Raw genomic sequence first — 21,887 nt, 5'->3', positions numbered from 1 at the left:
TCAATATGTATGTCCAACTCCAAGATGAACATGAGAGGCAGAGCAGGGATGTTGGAACCCCAGAGACTTACCTTAAATCCAGCTCTAACAATTTTTTTTAGCTGTGTGACCATAAACAAGTTATTTACCATTTTAAACATGGGATGGAGACTTGGTAGTGTTCTGACACTTTAGGAAAAGGAAATGAATAAAGAGATTGAAAGCTCAGGAGGGAACAGTGTGTCAGGGAGCCACCTGGAGTCAACTGCAAAAAAGGTATAGGATATAGGTTAGGATTTAGGGTAAGATCAAGTTTAAGGTAACCTTGAACTTTGAGATAACCATCTGCATTTTGCTTCGAAGCAGAGTGATCATTAAACTGAGTCACTTCTTAAAATATTTGAGTGAAAGTGACGTGTCACCTAAAGGTATGAAAGAGCCCCGAGGGCAAGGATTCTGCAGTTGCCGATTGCCCCAGGACCAGGGAATTCAGACAAATGTCTTCGGCAACAGCCCGCTGAATACAAACATCCTCAGTGAGGTATTGCTGGTGACACTGCCTTGTAAACTGACTCTGTTATAAGAATATTAAGATGCTAATACTACTACCGCTCTTATAGTAGTAAGAGCAGTCTGTGGCCACTTCAAGTTAAGTATTTTACGCATGGTGAGCACCCAGTCCTGGAACATTCCAATGGACACAGCATGGAAGTTGCTCCTAACCAGTGCATTTTCTATCCTTCCTCACCCAACTGAAACCACCGCAACAAATCCATACCATCCTTGGTTTTGGAAATCACTCTTATTAGAGTGAATTAATGAGTGCTAAATCTGATCTAACGAAATTTAGCTAATTTCCAAGATTAGAATTTGTTTGGAAAGTTGGCAAAATTACAAAGAATCTCTTTTATCTAGTCCCTTGTGATATTCAGTGAAATTTTGTTACACTATTGTTTGCTGTAAAAATCCTCTTCACATATTTTTGTGAACTAGATATTTTAGAATGTGAATTAAAATTGGTTCTTGGTATGATGTGATAGCAGTAAAGACTGAAATAAACAAAATCCCTTTAATAAGTTGAAATTTAAAATTGTAAATGTCCCCTTGATTCAGGAAGGTAACACTGTCAGTGCTATTCTGAAGCATAACGAGTTGCCCTGGAGTTGGAAGCCTTGATGAGGCACTTTTACATACATGCAGGCACCAAGACACAGCTTTCTCCCCACTAATGGCTTAGAAAGGGCTTCAGAGAGAGTCCTGGTAATCAGGGTTGACATTGTGAATTGATGGCTGATGGAGTGTAAGGGCCAAGGTACAGAGTGATTTCAGGGACTTTTAATGAGACTCGGGAGGTGATCAGGACACACAGTCAATCACACGATAAATGCCAATATTCCCCCATTCCATCTATTCCCCGAGAGGGCCCCTGAGCAAAATAAAAATGATAAGATAAAATAAAATAAAATCAGACACAAAGAATCCTTAATAGAATTTTCTCTATGGAGAGTGAGTCTTTCATAAAATTGTTTTATTGTCCATTTTTTTGTGTTCATGTGTACAAAAAGAAAACAAAACTAATAGCAAGATCTCGATATTTCTGAGTTTTTTTTTTTTTTAAGTTTTATGATTTAAGAAGAAGAAAGCAAACAGAAATGCCTTGCAAAGGCAACTTTGGAATCTACACAGACATCTCTAATTTGTATTATTGTATGAATCTAATTTCAGGGGTCCTCAAATATAAACTTACAAATTGCTCTCAACCCTTCCAACCTAAAATAGAAGAAAATGTTATAATCTCTAGGTAGAAAAACTTGCTTCATTTTAAAGCCAAAGAGGCTAAATATTTTATTTAAAAAAAAAATCTGAAATAAAAATAGATCCGACCTTTGAAGGGAAAAATGTCTTGTCTTCAAATCTGACTTTCATTAAAATAAAAATAAAAATATGATAAAAAAAAGAATATCCCAGAATAGCCTCTTCTCAAGTTAAAAATACAGAACCACATCAAATTATTTCTGGAAGCAGCCAAAAAGGAAAAAGAGGATGAAGTTCAAATATAATATACTGCCATTTCTTATTGTAGTTGGAGTTTTTATAAAACTCTTGCAAGTCTTTTGTCATATTAAACTAACTGGACTCAGTAATACTCATATCAGCTATAATAATAAATATCCTTTGCCCCTCCCTGCCTATTTAATTATGTAAAAATTATCTTCGTCCACCTTTCCTTTCTTTTAAATTTTCACTAGGGTCCCTTTGGGAAATAAGTAATATATATTAGAGAGCCTGGGATTCACCAATTTTTAAATTCCTCGCCTGCCTAAGACGGCCTGTCTCTCAATCCTAATCCTTCCTGATGCTCCCCAATTACACACACACACACAAACCCAAGGGTGAACTTGTGCACCTTTGCTCCTATAGTTCTGTGTTGAAAATCCTCCTCTCCCCTGTCCTTTGGGTGAAATTCATCCATTTTTCAAAACCTCAGCATAAGGTAGAGAGAGGGTCTCCCACCCTCCTTCCTCTAGGGGAGAGGCGGCTTTGTCCTCTTCTGTGCTCTCTCTTCTGGAAATACTTCCCTGTGAGCAAGGGGCTTGGGTTACTCCATGTGTATCCTCACCTCCTTCTGGGTTGCCTGCTGGGCCAACTTGGAAGCAAAAAGCTCCCTTCTCAGACATCTTTGTTCCAGGGCTCTGGAAGTGGTCAGAATGCTTCCAGATGCATCTGGGCAGTGCAGGTCCATGTTCTATCATGTTTTCATCTTAACTTTGTAAAAGCCATCTTGTCTAGCATAGTGGAAAGAGGGTGGCCTTAGGAGTCAGGCAGACCTGGGTTATGTGACCTTAGTGCTCAAGTCATGGGACCTTGCTGAACCTCAGACTCCTCATTCAACTCCGGAGAGCACTGGGGGATTAAATGAGGTTGTATGCAAAATGCCTGGACAGTAGTCATCAGTGAAGATCACTGCTTTCTCTTTGTCTCCCTTCTGTGCATAAACATTCTGAGTGAGGCAGATAGGATGGATTCACCGCTGGATTTAGGTTCTAAGCAGCTTACCATTGTGTTAAACCACTATGTTGTAGAATTTACGTCTTAACTATCCTGAAAGCTCATCAATTTAATGTCTTTCTTTAAAAATTATAGGTTTGGCCCCAGAAACTTTACTTTAGGAAGCTAATTAAGGAAATAAGTAGAAATAAAGATATATGTGAGAGTTTTATTTTATTTTAATTCTAATAGTGAAATATTAGAATCACCCAGGAGTAGAGAGGTTAATTAAATGATTGTATATCCACTCAGTGGATTGTTGCACAGTACTAAAATGGTGTATTGAAACTTCTTAATGACAGGAAATCATTCATGATTTAGTAACATTCATACAATGTACATTGAATCCACACATAATAAAAATATCACGTAAAATAAACTGAATGCAAAGCTGTTTAAATAGCAATATTATATATTGTTATTTATATATAATATAAATATATATTTGATATATTATTATATATATGATATATTATTATATTATCAACGCACACATATAGATGTGTAGAAGAACGTATAGACGTAAACACAAAAAAATGTTGATAGTGGTCAGCTCTCGGTCGCTATAGCAACCAGCCCTTCTACCTTGGTAAGGGAATTATGAGGGATTTATATTTTATTCTTTTACAGTTTACTTGTTTTTTCAGAATTTTCACACTGTGCCAAATTATATTTGTGATAAAAGTCATTTAAAAAAACCTTATAAAAATGAAAATATGGATTTCTATATACTGTGATGTTTAAATATATGCTGATAAACATATAAATTTAATAACATTTTTCTTGAGCTAGAGTTTTCTTTGTATTTTTTCCATAAGTTCCCGAGGGCTTGGAATATGTCTTTTCATGTTTAAATTCCAGCTCACTTCTTGGTAGAAATTCATTCATTTTTCACTTTTCTTATAACTAATGTTTACTGGGTGCCGCTCTGTGCCAGATGGTACCCGCTTGGGTCCTGAAAGATCCTGGGTTGCTGAGGAGTGGATACCAGTTCTCTGGGTGTGGCTTTCAGAAATGGGCAAGACTGGGACATCAGTGTATTCTCTCTGCTGTGCTCCTCTGACTTTGAACTCTTCAGATTTGAGGTCTTCTAAACCTTTCATCCAAGAAGACTCTGCTGGTCTCCATGTCAGTTGGCATGGAGAACCACCCGCCAACGTGCACACAGTGTGCATTAAATGCAGGATTACCTTGGACATAAGGAAACAGAGTCGAGTGACGTTCAGCCCATGCGCTCATGTTCAATTCTGTACATATTTTTCATCTCATCTCCCTTTGTACTCCTTGTTTAGGGGGTGGTAGATTTTACTATCTTCTGAATGTTTGTATTTTTAAAATATTTTTTCATGATTAAACATCGAATCGATACTATCTCAAGAACAGAAGCTTCTGGCCATGCTTATTGTATATGGGCTGACTTTGTCTTTTCACCTGTGCCTCCTTTTAAAGAACCTTGCTGAGTCATAACCATTGCTTCTGAAGTTATATTCCCTATGATGTTGCTATTCGGTCCTTTGTGGGAAGCATCTCTTTAGCCGCATATCATAGAGCTTGGCAGGAGCCAAGGGAAGAAGCTCAGGGTTCACAGTGGACCCAAAGGTTTCTCTGTCTCACATGTGGCTGCCCTTTCCCCCACTGAATCATAGATGCATCGCCCATTCTCCATCCTTGAATTTCGGGTGTTGTAAGAATTTGCAGTGTTATAAGAATTTGTGTTTTATCCTTCGTTGTGACTCTGACGGATACTTACATTCATGTGATTATTATTTTTTAAGTTTTTTGGGGGTAATTTCTTACAAAACAGTTGCCAGTTCATGTTGTATAGGAGTATTATCTTCTAATCCACTTGTTCTATAACTATGTAAAAATACATTTCGTTTTAGGAAGGTATGGCTTATAGATGAACCTCTGATCTGGTCATCTAAGGGTTCTTTTGTAGGTGTTTGCATTTTCCAAATATTTATCAAATGTTCCTTTTTAACCCACACTAGGATAGTTAATGATTTTTAGTCTTGATAAATGTTATAACTGTTTATCGCTTACAGGCTTTTTTAAATAGTAGTGTTAATAGGATTACATGTTCAAGAAGCACAGAGCACTGGTTGATCAGGAATTCCTCTCCTTTATTCACCGTTCCAGTATGAGATTTGAGGAATGTATCGAATATTTGATAAGGATGCGTAGAATAACCACGGAGATAATGGGTGGAATCAAACAATACTTCTGAAAAGAGTGATGAAGTGAAGACTTGTGCTCAGGTGATTGTTTAATATGTATTAGTTCCCACAGCCCAGACCCACTTCTCCTTTGCACACCTGCTACTCCCCTGGAGGGGGAGAACGAAGGGACTAGTCAAAATTCCTTTCATCTGAGGAGAATCCAGGGTCACATTTCAATGCCTAGTATATGCAAATTGTATTAACATACTATACTCAAAATGACATTATGGAGCTAACCATTCTTCACAATTTTATGATAAGGAACTTCAATAAAAGCAATGGAAGGGTATACTTCTCCCAATATTGTCTGTAAGCAAGCATTTTTTTTTAAATGTCTTTATTGGAGTATAATTGCTTTACAATGGTGTGTTAGTTTCTGCTTTATGACAAAGTGAATCAGCTATACATATACATATATCCCCATATCTCCTCCCTCGTGCGTCTCCCTCCCTCCCACCCTCCCCATCCCACCCCTCTGCAAGCATTTCTTGAATGAACGTGCCTGGTGCTATATGGGCTGCAGTGCGGGATGCCCACAGACGCCAGTTCATAAGATGCGTGCGGTCTGGAGATGTCCTGTGGTTGACGTTGTACTTGCTCTCACGCTTGCCTAGAGGAAGCTCCGTAGTCCAATAAAGATGTTAAAAAAAAAAAAAAAGTGTTTGCCCCCAAAGGAAGGAAAATTAGAATGCTTTGTAGTTGTACTTTCAAATCACTTGCAGACACATTATCTCGTTTGATTAGACTGAGTTGAGGGTTCTTTCATGTTCTCACTGATCTGCGCTGTTTGCTCATAATTTGTATTAATAACCGTGACATTCTTATTCCAAGAGGAGGTGGGCACATTGCCTAAAACTCAGCTTCCCTCAAGATTTCTGTGTTTTGTGTTTAGGCACCCATATACTTTTAAATACGGAATTGGCTTCTTTATTTAAAGCTCATCCGAAGGGGTAAATGAACATCAATATCCATTCTAGTACCCACGAGGTCTCCCCAGGGTGGGAGCCTCTATATATGTATGAACACCGCTTACATGGCAGTGGCTGTAGAGGTGACTAGAGCTCCATGGAGGGTGTCCCAGACTCCAGTGATTTCACGCACCAAACTCATTAAATAAACATTACTCATTATATTAAACGAACTCATTATATTAAACGTTATATATCTTGACATCTTTTTTCATAATAAAGCTATTCTCTTAGGAGAAGCTGTCTCCCCACCTCTCCTTCCTTGCAAAGAAGTGTAGGTGGTTTGCTCACTTTTATATTAACCTCGTTGTACAGGAGATGGGCAGAGGATGAGCGGCTTTGAGAAGCTGTTGTAGGTTCGGTTGTGTCCCCCAGATGATATATGAAAGCCCTCACCCCCAGTAATTCAGAATGTGACCTTATCTGGAAATAGATCATTACAGATATAATTAAATTAAGATGAGATAAGACTGGAGTACGGTGGCCCCTTAATTCAATATGACTGGTGTCCTTATAAGAAGAGGGAAATTTGGACACAGACACGGAGGGAACATGGCCATGTGAAGACAGAAATAGAGGTTGGAACTATGTGAACATAAGCTAAGGAATGCCCCGGGCTACCAGAAGCTGGAAGAGACAAGGAAGGACCCCTGCCTAGAGGCTTTTGAGGAAGTATGGCCCTGCCAGCAACTTGGATTCATACTTCTGGCCTCCAGAAATGTGAGTGAAGACATTTCTGTGGTTTAAACCACCCAGTTTGTGTTTTTTTAATGTACTTTTTATGGCAGCCCTAAGAAACTAGTACAGATGCCATATTGAAAGATGAAGCCAAAGGCAAAAAACAAAACAAGTTTCACTGGCAGTCAACTCTCCAAAGACCTTGCATCTTCTCACCATGAATTATTCAAGTCTTTTTTTGTGTGTGCGTACCTGTCAGTTTGAAAACCAAGATTGTCATCTCTTGGTTGGCTATTACAGATCCTTTTAAAATTGTTTCTGTCTAACAGATGACTGACAGACTCCATGTTCTCTACTTCTGTGCAGTGGAGGAAAAAAAGAACAAAAATTGAGCTTTCGACTGAATATTGAGATTAGGCTCCCACCCCTGCTGAGAGGGTCTCAATATGAAACTGGGCAAGAGAAGTCAAAGGAAACTCGATTAAGCAAAGCTAAACTGAGACAGCATCATTCTCTCCCTCCCACGTCCAGACAACTTCCTCTCCAGGAGGTTTCCTAGGGACAGGAGGTAGAGTCACATGATGAACAGGATACAGTCGGGGTTTATTCTCAGTGATGTGTACTAATGATCCTGGCCACACGGTCTGTCCTCCTCTGAGGCTACCTTTATTCTCACATACCCTCCTCAGCTGCACACACGTTCTCTTACTTCCATAATCTTGCAAAATCTCTGTCCTCGAGTTTTCTCTTACACGATGAGTGAGCATTGTGATAATGTGTATGGTGGCCATTGAATAGGAAACAGTGCAGGCAGCAAAGCTGATGCATGTACATAAAGAAGATATTTCGGGGAGTGTGTATCCATCCAGTGATTATAACAGGATGTATTGATATTTTCTTTTTAGAACAAGAATTAAGGGTATGCTTTGTAACTCCATTCATTAATCTAAGTCAGTTGCGTCTATGTTTCTTCAGCTAAGCTTTTCGTGGTTGGATGCTTGCCAGCTAGGTTCATATGGTTACAATGACTGGGGAATTTAACAAAGAATTTTGTAAATATATCTGGAAAGTATTAATGCTAAGGGATCTAGGATGGGAATTCAGCATCGATTTCGTATAATCTTTCATAGAATTTGTTATATACAGTGAATATGTCTGGAATGGGCCAGAAAAAGTGGTGCCCACCAATCAGATGTCTTTTTTATGACATTAGCTTTTTCGTTATGGCCCTCATTTATGCTATTTCACTTCATAAAATCTTGGTTATTTTAAAAGGATATTCTCTAATTAAATTTTAATATCAAGAAATGAAAGAAAGATGGCTTCAATGCTAGACATTTATAATGACCTTATTACATCCTTGCTCATATGACAAGTTGAAGTTTTCTCAGCATGATATGAGAGTAATTTATCAGGAGATATCAAAATGAGTAAAATGTATGTTGTAGAAAACCCTTTTGTACTCTGTCTCAAGAAGAGAGCAAATTATCTTGAAACACAAGGAATTTTTATTCATCCTTTCCAAAGGAATATCCTACTTTTATTACATACATGTTGAATTATATTGAAGGAAAGAGTATATTTACCATGTTGTATGGGATTTCTGAATGGTGCAAGATATTCCACTGTACACTATAGTTACTGTGAGAATCGCTTAGATAAGCCAGTAGAAAACGGATATGTTCCACGTAGAATTTGAAGACAATTATTAGGTGGGAAAATGTGGGGGGAAAAATGTAGGGAATTTCTTTAAAAGCAAGATTTGCTTACTGTAGAGCACTGAATTCGTGCAAGCATACCACAGTGCTTCATTTGCATTGGAATGCATTCTAATAGGTCTTAAAATGGCCTTTATTCCCATGGTTTTGTGTGATGGTTCAATAAAGTAAAGACTCTAAGACCCCTCTGTAAACTGTAAAGTATATGGTCTGGATTTTCAGATAGTAAGGAGGTGCCTGCTAGATGAAGGTCTCGGTGAAATGGAAGTTGTGGATCACTACCATCAGTGTACTAAAGAGACTGCTTTCCTTCAGGAACAACACAGGACCTCAGAATACCCTGCCTCGTATGACACCCCTCCCAGTGTTCTTAAACACTATTGTGGTCCAGTGTTCTAGATACACCTTACTTTTTATGTCTATAGTACTGGTCACTATAATGATGACCACTTTGTACGGTCATTATTTGCGTAGAGTTGTGCATTCATACCGATTTCTTTGCTCATCCTTGAGTATACTTGCCTTTCCTGAAGCACATCCTTTAGTTCCAGGAGATGCCTCTTATTGGCAGACTCTCAGTTTTTAATCAAATTCTAGCAAATTTTCGGATATTTTCCTCCAAATATCGCTTATCTACCGTTTTTTCTCCTCTCTCTTTCTGGAATTGTAATAAGCCATATGATCTCCTCCATCCCTCCTCTAAATCTCTTTATTCTTTCGTATTTATATTTCTTTTTCTCTTTAGGCACTAATCTGGGTAGTAATTTCATCAAATTTATTTTACCGTATATTAATCTCCCCAACTGTGTCTAATCTAAATATTTATATCAAAGATTATGTTTTGCATTTCTGGACATTCTATTTCATTCTTTCGCTAATTTATCTGTCTCTTTTGACACCAGTCTGTTGCTCTATCTCATTCTTTTTTTTTTTTTTTTTTTTTTTTTTTTGCGGTATGTGGGCCTCTCACTGCTGTGGCCTCTCCCGTGGCGGAGCACAGGCTCCGGACACGCAGGCTCAGCGGCCATGGCTCATGGGCGCAGCCACTCCGCGGCACGTGGGATCTTCCCGGACTGGGGCACGAACCCATGTCCCCTGCATCGGCAGGAGAACTCTCAACCACTGTGCCACCAGGGAATCCCCACTCTATCTCATTCTTGATTCAATTTTGTATTTCTGCAAACATTTCAAAAATACTTCTTGAGTAATCTATATTCAGTTACTCCATTATCTGAGATCTAATCGTTTCTTCTGACTCTTAGGGTAAATTTTTCCCCAGTATGTTCAGTGGTTTTGGACTGGGGGCTCAGGATTTGAAAGAAGGAGTTGGGCTTCATCTGTAAACATCCTGGTGGCTCAGTCCTCCAGGGAAAATGTACCTTTGCTTCTGCCAGATGTTCTTGGAAACTGGGTCATTATATGTTAATTTCTTGGCGTGAGGTTTCTTAGACCCTGCAGAACGTAAAGCCAAACACCAACCTGAGCAAGCCTAGGGCTATGGTTAGACATAATTTTTACCCAAAGCTCAGGCAGGAACAAGCAAGGGTGTTTGCTAAGAATTTTTTTTTTGTCCATCACTTCAGTGAGTTTGTAGTTTTCTGCAGGGGTTTCCTCAACTTGCATAGGACTAAAGTCTTCTCTTTCTTTCCTCATTTCTCCCTTGAAGAGAAATGTCCCACAGCATCTGCGAGCTCTTTGCTCTAAGTGTTCACTTCCCTCTCCATTTCTAGAACCCTAAGGCTTTTCCTCACTTGAGAACTCTGCTGTTCATGTAAATGTGTGTTTATTATATTTACCCAGAATTGAAGTTTCTTATACTAGGAAGTATTTCATAATAATTAACCTTTTATATCATCAGAAAAGGAAGTTGCTACAACACACATTGACTTATGACCATATTCGACTATTTGGGAAAACAGGGGAAAATAAGGTTCCAAATAATAGACCATATTTTTATGACAGAAATGCCTAAAAATCAATCTAGGAAGGAATTTTATCTCAATATTCTAAAAGAAAATTCATTAGATGGTTGCATGATAAAAAAGCAATTAAAATAATAATGAATAAGAAATATATGTGGGGAAATTTGCTGGCGGTCCAGTGGTTGGGACTCCGTGCTTCCATGGCAGGGGGCACAGATTCAGTCCCTGGTCAGGGAACTAAGATCCCACATGCTGTGCCGTGCGGCCAAAAAAAAAAAAAAAAAAAAGAAAAGAAAAATGTGGAACAGAGAATAATAACTGCTCCCACTTTAAACTGCAAAGTAATTTGACAGGGTACCATTGAGAAATAGAATTTTGCTAATCACTAGTTTCTATCACAGCCTAAGAAGTAAACATAGGAATTGGTTATAGATTAATAAAGTAAAAACTGTCATTGATGAGGAAGTATTGAGGTGATGCAAATTCCACAAGAATTCACTCTTTCATTTCTGAGAGCATTTTCTACACCACACATGTGTTCAGTCCTGTCCACCAGGCCAAGCCTCTGGGCTTTGGACAGACCAGCAGGGATGGCAGGCGGTCTCCCAACAGTGGCCAGGCGTGGGCAGCAGCTTGGATGCCCAGCCAGGGAGTCCTCAGCACCACGCCAGTCCTTCTGCTGTGGATAACATTCATTCATGTTCACAGTAAGTCTCAGAAACAGCCTTTAAAATTGCCTTCAACCAAAGTCTCAGAATCTGAAAATCTGCAGACTTAAGGTCCTATATGTGTTTTCCTTTTAATTTTCTCAAGGAGGTTGCAAAACCCATGAAGAGTTGCTTTGCAATGAAAAATACTTATGTTTTATTCAAGAGTTTATTCCTTTTCAAAGGCCTTATTTCACTTATATTTGCCCGGGAGGCAGCCTGAGGCAAAATGAAATAAAAGCACCATGGTAAGATCCACAAGGCTGTGACACTGCAGCAGGTGCCTTAACGGAGCTTGGTATTGCTTTTATACAGTGATGTGCATTAACGCTTATCTGGGGCAGTCGTGGTGTGGTGAGGGCTAGATGCACCCTGAACTTGTTATTGCTGACAACATGGAAAGGGACTCTGCTGTTTAAGGCTCTGAGGCTGATACTGACAGCAATACCCCATCAGCCCAAAGAGGCTCCCTGCCCCAGGCTGTGAATAATTTTACTCTCTTTTTTTATACTTAGAATTATTTCATTACTTAGAATGATTCAAGTTCATTTTTCTGATGAAGATTTATCAATCTTTTAAATGGATATTATGTTTTTGAAGGAAAGACAAAGCTGCAGTTAGGAGGAAGAGGCATTGCAAAACCAGCAGCCTGCACTCTAACCCAATCTTCATCAGTCTCATGAACACCAGTAACCCAGCCAGAACAGTGACCGAGGTGTGCCAAACCAGGCTGTCAAGAAGTGCATAGCACTGCAGAGGATCCAGGAAAACTGAAAACACAAAACATCTTACCCCAATAATTACGTATCTAGGTAGATACGTTAGTGAGACTCTCACACGTGTGCTGAGGAAAACTTGTCAAAGTTTGGGAAAACTTTTTTGGTAATAGTGGACTATTGACGTCAGTCTTAAAGTCCATCAGTAATGGAATGAATGGATTCATTCCTTCATTTGACAGATATTTAATGAATAACTGCTATGTACGTGTCTTGCACTGTTCTGGGTGCTAGGGATACAGCAATGAAAAAAAAAAAACAAAAAACGAGAAAAACTCATACCTTGATGAAGCACCATTGCAGTGGTTAGCCTGAGATATATTTACACAATATGACACTATATTTCCATTAGAAAGAATGGACTAGATTTCTCTATAGCAACATGGAGAGAGCTTAAGAACACATACGTTAGGTGGGCAAAGCAAGTTTTTCCATAATAAATAGTAAGCCATTTATGTAAATTTGAAAAACCAAAGGCAACACAGAACCATATGGATGCATATATGTGTGTGTGATAGAATAAAAACTGTAAACTGGGAATATATACACTTAATTCCTGGTAACAGTGGCTTGTTAGGAGAAAAAGGAGAGGGGACAAAGCAAAGAGAGGAATTTACCTTTCTCTGTAGAGTTCTTTCATTAAAATAAAAAATAACAGTGTTAACAACGATCAATTCTGTGTGTTCGTTACACAGATTAGTATTTTATGTCTGTGTAAGTGGTTTATGCTTTTTCAATTAAATGAAATATGGAAGGAGGAGGAGGGACAGAGGAAGGAGAAGAGGACCAGTGAGGACGAGATGGAAGAAAATAAATCATTATGAGGCCAGAACTTCCTCTAAAGGACTGGTTCCTGAGGAACCTGAGAGATCCCTGGTTGCAAGGCTGAGTGGATCCCCCCAGGATCTCCCTGCCTTGGGCCCCTGCTGCCTGGACGGCTTCCCCCGTCAGTCGTCTGTCTTGCTGTCCAGTTTGGGCGCCGTCTGTCACATCTTCCTGTTCTGTACTCAGCAGCACCCCCGACTCAGCCACCACTGCTTCACCTCTGCTTCTCTGGGGTTTACCTGTTGCCTCACAATCTGAAACTCATCTGTACTATCCTGGCAGCAACCCCTGACCTCCTGGGACCCCTGTTTTACCTTCAGGATTTCAGGGTGTCACACACACAGCCCCTCCACCGAGGACCTCTCCTCTGCTCCCCAGCTGCCCCGTGGCTCGCAGCCTGGCCTTCTGTGAGCCCAGATCTCTCTGTACCAACATAAGGAGATGGTGCAGCCAATGACTTGCCAGCTTCTTGTCCCCTGGTCATGCTGAGCATTTTCATCGTTCCTTCCGTTATAACCACCCATGGCTACCCCTTTCTTCAAGGAAGAAGGTGTGACTCACCTCTTCTTGGAAGCATCACAAATACAGTGTCTCAAACGGTGGTCATTCGTGAACCACCTTTGGGATTTCTGCCATCACTGAATACCACCCACACTATTATCTATTTTGGTCCTTAACATGGCTCATGTTTTCTTAAAGCAACGTAATTATAAATTCTGGCCAGACGCAAGTGCCTTCCAAAGGCTCTAAGCCAGTGGCTTACTTTTCCTGTGTTATAAGGAAAAGAAAAAGGAGATCGACGAGTGTTGGAGAGATGTCAAGATAAATTATTGCCACAAAAAAGTACTTAGAATCTTAGTGGAGGAGAGCTCGATGCTCGTAGCCGGTGGGCAGATAAATGGGACCCTCTGAGTCTTTCCCTTTGAAGGAATCAGAGGAATTGAGGAGACGTGTGCAGGGAACAAATTCTCTGGATGTGCTGTCATGGCATTTCTCTGGCGAATGTCATCAGCCTGCTTACCAATAGCAATTCCTGCCCCACCCTAATCGATTATAGAATTATTTTTCAGTCTTTGTTGACCTCAACACTTATGTATATCCAGCTGACACTATCTGTCCTGCTTTGTGTGGTTTGTACTTTTATTTTATGGTGTTTTTTTCCCCTGTAGCTAGAAATTAGCGTTTAGTGATGGAGTTACCTTCAACCCCATTACCAGCTCTGCATATCATGGGCAATTGCTATATGACTGTATTGATAACGTTTTGTTGCGAAAGATGCTGCTAGACAATGGATTTCATGATCAGCGAGATCTGGGGAAGACTTTTAGGAAATGGAGATGCTCTTACAGCAGAAAGCTCTGAGATACAGAAGCTGGCGTGAGAATTTCTACCCTATCTCATTGGGTCAGGCCATTTAAAACCAAGAGGTTCTGAGATTGGGGTGACAACAGGGGCTGGAAATAATAACATGACTTCTACCATGGGGTGGTTTTCTAAGTACATGCTTGCATACAGATTTGTGCTAATGACTCAGTAAACTCATCATAATCCCCTTAGACATCTTCATGTATCATCAGAAAACAGACATAATCCCAGACCTTCACATGATGTGGCTTGAAAAAGAAATCAGCTGCTTTGTCTGCCACTGTAGCTATAAATGCAGCCATGCCTGTGACCTCAGAGACTTGTCAGTCTGCGTGCTTGAAGGGAAGCCTTTAAGAATCTCAAGTATATAAGGACTGTTAGACTTGCTCGGACACGGGAAGCCTGGTCAAAAAATAAACAGACAGATCTTCATTATGCTGAGCAGTGCTCTTCAAACATGTTTTACTCTGACTCGCCGTAAGAAATACAGAGTAAAAAAAATACATTTTATATCGAGATCCAGTATGCACGTACATATACATAAACAAGTACGTGCATATCTACGTACACAAACACACACACAATCCTGTATGGGCACATAGGAACGAAAACAAAGCCTTCATAAAATACTGACCCCTACTATTTGCGATGCACACTGAATCGTTCTATCTTCTCTATTTTATTTTTTTTAAATAAAGTTACAGTCCATGAAATTGATTTTGCAATCCATTAATAGGTCACTACCCACCATGTGAAAAACCATTACCCCACAATATTTAAGTGGCCTCGAAGTAGTGTCTATTTTTATCCTTAAGACTTCCTGTGTTTCTACTTTCTTTCCTATAACCGTATGTCGTCTGTTTCAGGCAGACTAACTTTATGATTAATAGTCACTGTGTTTCACCAAGAAGCCCAGGGTCTTCAATTCCATTTGGGTCCCTAACATGATAAACAGAAAAAGCGCACTCATTTGGGATTGATGTGTCGTGCTTTGCTCTTCCTTCTTTGTCTTTTCCTGTTTGAACATGTTGCTTTTTCATCAGCACACAGCCTGGACTAGAATAGATGGTCAACATGAAATACACAGTCCCTTCCAGCCTCAAAATCAGAAAGCTCTTGGGACAGGAAACAGCGTTGATGCACCGCTTCTAAATATTAGTTAACCTGATACAACCAGCAGGCGGAATGATGTCCTTTTCCTTATCTTCCCTACATCTATAAGGGGCCACTTTTAATCCTAGAAGTCCAAACTGTGTCACCCAGGGACACCAGTGACACGTCCAAGGCTTCTCCTTCCCAGCCAAGACTCTCTTCTCCAGCTATTCAACTCCTCCCCAAAACACGGGAGTCACCTTTGACCCTGGCCCGTTTCTTCCTCCTGCAGCATCCAGGCCAGTTCTATGTCCTGTCAGCTCTATTTTCAAAATGCATCTTATTTCAGTTCCCTGAACATGCCATAGTTTTTCCCACCTCAGGACTTTTGCACATTCTCTTTTTCAGTCCTCAGCCCCCCTCTTGCCATCTACTGTGCCTCATTTAAAACACACCCTGCACAGACCTCTCAGACCCACTGTCTAAACAGCAATTCTCTATCTAGATTCAACCTTTTTGTCTTAATTCTCTCAAGAGCGCTTTTCACATTATGTAATTGTTTTTGTCTATTTACTCATTTCATCTGTCTCCCCAACTGAAATACTTGCTCCTAGAGGTCAGGGGCCAAAACTGTTTTGTTCATCTTATAAATGAATAAATACAACTCAAGTTTTTTATAAGATCTTTGGCTCTTAAAAAAAAAATCCTTACATAACTCCTTCAAAAAAAAAATCTATTCTTTCCCACGATTTATTCTTTTAAAGAAATAGAAATCTAATTAGAGGAAAGATTGATGACAGACTCAAATATCTGCTCAAGAGCACTGATCTGATCATTAACAGCCTAAATGGGGTAATTAGGTATACAGTCGGATTGCAGCACATAGGCTTAAATTAGAAGTGTGTAATTGAGCCTCATTTCACTGCAGGAGAATCTCACTGAGAGAATTTTATTTACATAAGAAAAATGTCTTAGTGAGATTACTTTGGGAGAACTTAGACATATATCTGTCAGATCACTCCTTACTTACCAAGTCCAGCCCAGGGATGCTGGCTTACTCCTCACATCCCGTGTGTGGAGGGAACATCAATCTTTCCAGCCACGTGGGCTTCCAGGATGCTCAAGGTCCAAGTTGGGGCTTCCTGATTTTCTTTTTTTTTTTTTTAACTTTTCATTTTATATTGGAGTATAGTTGACTAACAATGTTGTGTTAGTTTCAGGTGTACAGCAAAGTGATTCAGTTATACATATACATGTATCTATTCTCTTTCAAATTCTTTTTCCAATTAAGTTCTTAAAGAATATGGAGCAGAGTTCCCTGTGCTATATAGTAGGTCCTTGTTGGTTATCTATTTTAAATACAGCAGTGTGTACATGTCAATCCCAAACTCTCTGACTATCCCTCCCCCCAACCCTTCTCCCCTGGTAACCATAAATTCGTTCTGTAAGTCTGTGAGTCTGTTTCTGTTTTGTAACTAAGTTCATTTGTATCCTTTTTTTAGATTCTGCATGTGAGTGGTATCATGCAATATTCCTCTTTCTCTTGATACTTGATACTTTCATATCTTGATGTGTTGACACTTACATAAACATAGCAGGCCCTAACAGTACGATGCCTTAGTGTACAGAGCCTGTTTTGGGGAAAAATTCAAAGTATGCATGTCATCAGGCATTTAATTCAGCATTTGCAGGGTGAGGGGAAACAGCAGGTAAGTTAGGCAAACCCGGGGATCGCCTTGTCTTCGAAGATGTTGCCGTCACTTGGGGAAGGCTAACACATACAAGACCAATTAGACTGAATGCAATTAGGTGTGAAGTCGTGTGTCGCACAGTAGTTCAGGAAGGTCAGGAGATCCTCTATATAGTGGAGTAGACTTTGGGGTTAGGTGTCTGGAGTGGGAGGGTTACAAAGACCAGGAAAAGTATGGAAAGCCTCCCCTTCTGCCTTTAAGCATGCGCATATGTGATCAGGCTGAAAACCAAACAAAACAGAAGACCATCTTTTGACACATTTACTCTCAACATAAATACTATCCTAGGTTTCTCTCCTTCCCCTCTGTCGTGATGCTCACCTGAGTTTGGTCTACACCTGCTGCATCCTGTCTCTGAGCTCACCACCAACTGATACCTTCTTCAAAATAAATTTCAACTGCACAAGTAGGACACTAAGAGAGTCTTCTTTTAAGATGTTCAAAGACTTGATACTATGAAATAAAACATGTAAGTCCCCCCTTCCCTTCTCCTAATCCAGTCATGACCTCAGAAGTGAAGCAACTACAGTTAACATTTTGGTGGATATCTTTTCACTTACATACACAAATTTACTAACCCCCAACACAAACACACATTCATTGTCTTTTGTACATAACATTATATAATGTTCTGTAATTACTCTATGTTATGTCTTGGAGATCTTTCCATGGATTATACATAGATTGACCTTACTGTCTTTTAAATGGATGCATAATATGGATGTACCCTCGTGCGTTAATCTACTTGCCCTTGATTGGCATTTAGGTTTGTTTTCCATTTTTCATTTTTTAAACAATGCTGCAGTGTACATGTTGGGTGTACACTGATGTGTGCCCATGTATGAGTGGCCCCTAGGATAGAGTCTTTGAAGAGGACGAGCTGGATCAGAATATATGCAATTCTTACATTTTAAGTGTGCTAGCAGATTGCCCACCAGAAAGCAAAAGCCCTCACCAATTTGCACTCCTACCAGTGGGTGTTCATTTCCCCACACTCTTGTCAAGACTACATATTATCAAATATTTTAATTTTTTCTAATTTCCTGGGTGAAACATAGCACCTTGTTTTAATCTGCATTGATTTGGTAAGGTTCTATGTAAATTCTGATCCTGAATCAGTGAAAATATAATTTCATTTGTGGAAAAATTGATGTTTTTACAATTTCACGTTGTCTAATCCTGGAATTTGATACACCTCCCCGCATTTACCCAGGTCTCCCCTTATCCTCTTTGGTGATGACTTGTCGTGCTCTTTAAGTTCATCTTCTAGAGTACTAGCTGTTCGTAGCTAGAGATTTAATATTTTTGCTGATCTAGCAAGGTAGATAGTTTACCATTATATTCTATTGAAGATTACAGCTATTCTAAAGTGCTTTTCTCTAGCGGGAACTTACATAGACATTCTTATTTAATATCACAATATTTCCAGGAGGGTAATATTGCCCCATTGTACAGATAAGGAAACTGAGGCTCTGTTAGGCTACATTTGTATTCTCAGTTATCCTGATAGGAAGACACAGAACTGAGATGTTTGCATTATCCTTTCCGGAAGTGCTCTCCTACCCCTGCTCACCACTCCATGCCCTCCTGGGTCTCCGTCCTCCTCTCTTGCTGTCTTTTGCTGACCTTCTTCCCTTACTTCCCTCCCCGGGGGCTCCTGGGCATCAGTTCCCATAAGGGGCTCCTCGACATGCCTAACTTGGTTCCCAGAGCTCTGTCTCCAACTCCGTTGTATCATCCATGCCAAGTCACCCAGCATGTCCAGGACTGAACTCCTGTCCTCCCTGAGAAAGAGACAGCCTCACCCAACTTATCTACTCCATCCCTGCTACCGCAGTCCCGTCAGTCCTCAGACTCAGCACTTGCTGTGATCCTCTCCCCAACCAAGTTCTGTTGATCCTTTGTTTAAATACATTTCTGTGCAAGTCACTTCTGTTCCCCTACAGCTGTTCCTGCACTCAGCCCAGGCCTTCCTGCTTATGCTCCGGCCGTGACCAGGTCAGGGAGTGCAGTGGGTGGGGGTGTGACCTCCCAGCCCCATCATCAGGGTGTTGTGCTTGCTGGGATGCTTCTAGTTCTGTGAGCACAGGCAGTCACTTCACCTTGGTCCTCACTTTTCTCATCTGTAAAAATGGGACTAATAACAGTACCTGCCTTCCTGGGTCATTGCAAGAACTAAATGGGTCAAAACATATAACATTTAGTGCAACGGTGGCTCACTGAACACAGAAGACCTACTGGCTCTGATTAAGGTTAGGATTCATAGCCAGATGTGTCTGTGTCCACATTTCCCCTTTCTTTAAGGACAACCATTCCACAGGGTTAGGGCCCACCCTACTCCAGGATGACTCCTTCTTAACTAATGACATCTGCAGTGACCCTGTTTCCAAATAAGGTCACATTCTGACGTCCTGAGGGTTAGGACTCAACTGGTGAATTTTGGAGGGAACACAATTCAACCCATAACAACTGGTTAGATGTCTTACGTTAAGGGCCTACTCCTTTCTCTTTCGTATATGAGGCTTTCAATGTAATTTTGTTAAACCATAATTTTTTGTCAGGCCACTCAATTGCTTGAGAAATATCTGTAGTTCCTTCATGCCTGCATCTAGTTATGGCCTGGCACCCACCCATCACATCACAGAAGAGACGCAACTCAGAACCACTGGAATGAGTTGAATTCCATTCCAGTCTACATCTGAATTAAGATGTATAGCCAACTTTAAAGTTATCATAGATTATATATGTACATATATATGTATTATATATATATATTTTCTTCTATTTCTACTTGTTTTAATGCTAATTTAACTTTCAAAATAAAGAAATATAAGCTATTCATGCAGAGGCTCATCTCATTTCTAGCACTATATACTTAGAACCTGGATTTTATACTTGTGTTTCTCTCAGAAACTGATATGAAAACTGCTCCAGAGAAAGCTCTATTTCGTTACACAGCATAGATGTCAATTGCAGGTGGCAGGCACAGCTGATAGAAGTTTCATTGTGTTGTGCTACCATTCAGCATCTTATTAGAAGAACCATCTGTTCTTTTAATTACTATTAACTCAGTTGGGATTGCAATAGCAAAAAAAACCCTAAGATATATTTCTGACTAAATGAAAAATCAAACATGCTTTTAAAATCTTCCTGAAAATAATATTGTCTCTATTGAAGATCTAACAGCCTGGCTGTACAGGAAAAAGCCAGAGAGCATTATGAAAGAATAATTAACATCCAAATCTGCAAATATGCTCATTTTCATGTAAGAATACATTACAGTCATTCCTAGGGGGGGAAATTCTCTTTCTATGTATTATACATAAGGAAGTTTCATGTTGAAATCTAAAAAGAGGAATTTTAGCTTTCTTTCTTTTTACCCAGACTTAAGAAGAGACATTTTGTATATAAATAATGATAGATGGGTTTCATCCACCCGTCTCTGGAACAAATATTTTCAGGAAGCACAGCCAAGCACTGCTCTGTGTTATGGAGATGACAGAGTGGGTCTGGACAATTCAAGTTTCTGCTGTTCTGGTTGGAGAATAGAAATGTTAAAGCAATCTCCAACACACCTGAGATGACTCCACATAGACGTAATACAGTCAAGTGCTCTGAGCATGACCGTGGATGTGGTTCATGTTGACATTGCTGGAAAGTGGCTTTAGAAACTGAGGCCAGAATGAAGGGAAGGAGCCAGCCAGGTAGAGGTCTGGGCTCAGGGCCCTTCAGGTGGAGCAATTAGGAGAAGAGCAGTGTGGCCGGGGCAGAGGGGAAGAGGGAGAGAGTGCATGAATGATAGGGCCAGACCTAGACCTAAACCGTTGAGCTACCATGAATAGCTGGGTCTAGCGGGACTGCATCAAGACACGGGACGGTCTGCATGGAGGTTGGGTGGCAAATGGGCTGAAGAAGCAGGAGTGGAGACAGTTTGTTGAAAGACTGGGATCCTTAGACCTTGGTGGTGCGCGGAGAGGGAAGTGGATCGTTCAGGATGTATTTTAGAAATAGGAACAGAAGGTCATTCTGGTGGATGATATATGAGGGGTGAAGAATGATTAATTTGGGAAACTTCAGAATATGTATCTTATGTTCAGATACTGGCAAACATGCCAGGGGATGTTATTATTCAAATAATATCATTATGATGATAGAGGAGGTCTCTGAGTTTCCATCTACTCCAGATCTATCTATCTATCTACATACCTATCATCTATCATCTTTCTATCTATCTACTCTTTATCTATCTATCTACCTATCATCTATCTATCTACCTACCTATCATCTTTCTATCTATCTACTCTTTATCTATCTATCTACCTATCATCTATCTATCTACCTACCTATCATCTATCTATCTACTCTTTATCTATCTATCTACCTACCTATCATCTATCTATCTACTCTTTATCTATCTATCTATCTACCTATCATCTATCTACCTATCTATCTACCTACCTATCATCTATCATTTTTCTGTCTATCTACTCTTTAACTATCTATCTATCTATCTATCTATCTATCTATCTATCTATCTAGTTTCTATCTAATCCCTTTCTACTGCAGAAAGGATTTCTGAAGACAGTGTCTGCATAGCCTCCTCCCCCAAGAGCCCCACAGAAAGGGCGTGTAAAGGCCCTCTCTGGGCCTAATTTATATCTTTCTACCCCATGTTAGTGCTCTGTTGTGTGACATTGGCCCAGAGAGGGTAGGGAAGTATTTTGCCTGCAGTGACACAGCTCCAAGTGGCAGAATTCTAAGGTCAAACTCACCATTGTCATTTCCACTTCGGTGCTTTTTCTAACACATGAGGGTTGCTTCACATCAGGAAGCACATCC

General features: G+C 40.0%; 1 protein-coding gene across 2 annotated transcripts in view; it reads left to right on the top strand.

The window, feature by feature from the left end:
- DSCAM (DS cell adhesion molecule) overlaps positions 1-21,887 on the top strand; it is a gene marked incomplete at both ends in the record, with an annotated part of 752,893 nt that overhangs the window by 386,058 nt on the left and 344,948 nt on the right. The gene's annotated exons all lie outside the window — the stretch shown is intronic.

This window comes from Grampus griseus (genome assembly GCF_964374135.1).
Source record: "Grampus griseus genome assembly, chromosome: 5".
NCBI lineage: Eukaryota > Metazoa > Chordata > Mammalia > Artiodactyla > Delphinidae > Grampus > Grampus griseus.
Note: the sequence above shows the minus strand (reverse complement) of the source record. Positions and strands in the feature narration are given on the sequence as shown.